This window comes from Arachis duranensis, chromosome 6 (genome assembly GCF_000817695.3).
Source record: "Arachis duranensis cultivar V14167 chromosome 6, aradu.V14167.gnm2.J7QH, whole genome shotgun sequence".
Taxonomy (NCBI): Eukaryota; Viridiplantae; Streptophyta; class Magnoliopsida; order Fabales; family Fabaceae; genus Arachis; species Arachis duranensis.
The window spans coordinates 35,537,525-35,537,947 of record NC_029777.3 but is presented as its reverse complement, the minus strand read 5'-3'; positions in this window follow the sequence as shown (position 1 = coordinate 35,537,947).

Below are 423 nucleotides of genomic sequence, written 5' to 3'. Positions count from 1 at the left end.
CGTTAAACGCCGGGCTGCTGCCCCTTTCTGGCGTTTAACGCCAGCTTCTTGCCCATTCCTGGCATTAAACGCCAGTTTGGTGCCCCTTTCTGGCGTTAAACGCCCAGAATGGTGCCAGACTGGGCGTTAAACGCCCAACAGCTAGCTTCACTGGCGTTTAAACGCCAGCAAGCTCTCCTCCAGGGTGTGCTGTTTTTCTTTCTGTTTTTGCTTTTTTTCATTGATTTTGTGACTTCTCATGATCATCAACCTACAAAAAAAATATAAAATAACAAAGAAAAATAAATAAAAACATACATTGGGTTGCCTCCCAACAAGCGCTTCTTTAATGTCAGTAGCTTGACAGAGGACTCTCATGGAGCCTCAGAGATGCTCAGAGCAATGTTGGAACCTCCCAACACCAAACTTAGAGTTTGAATGTGG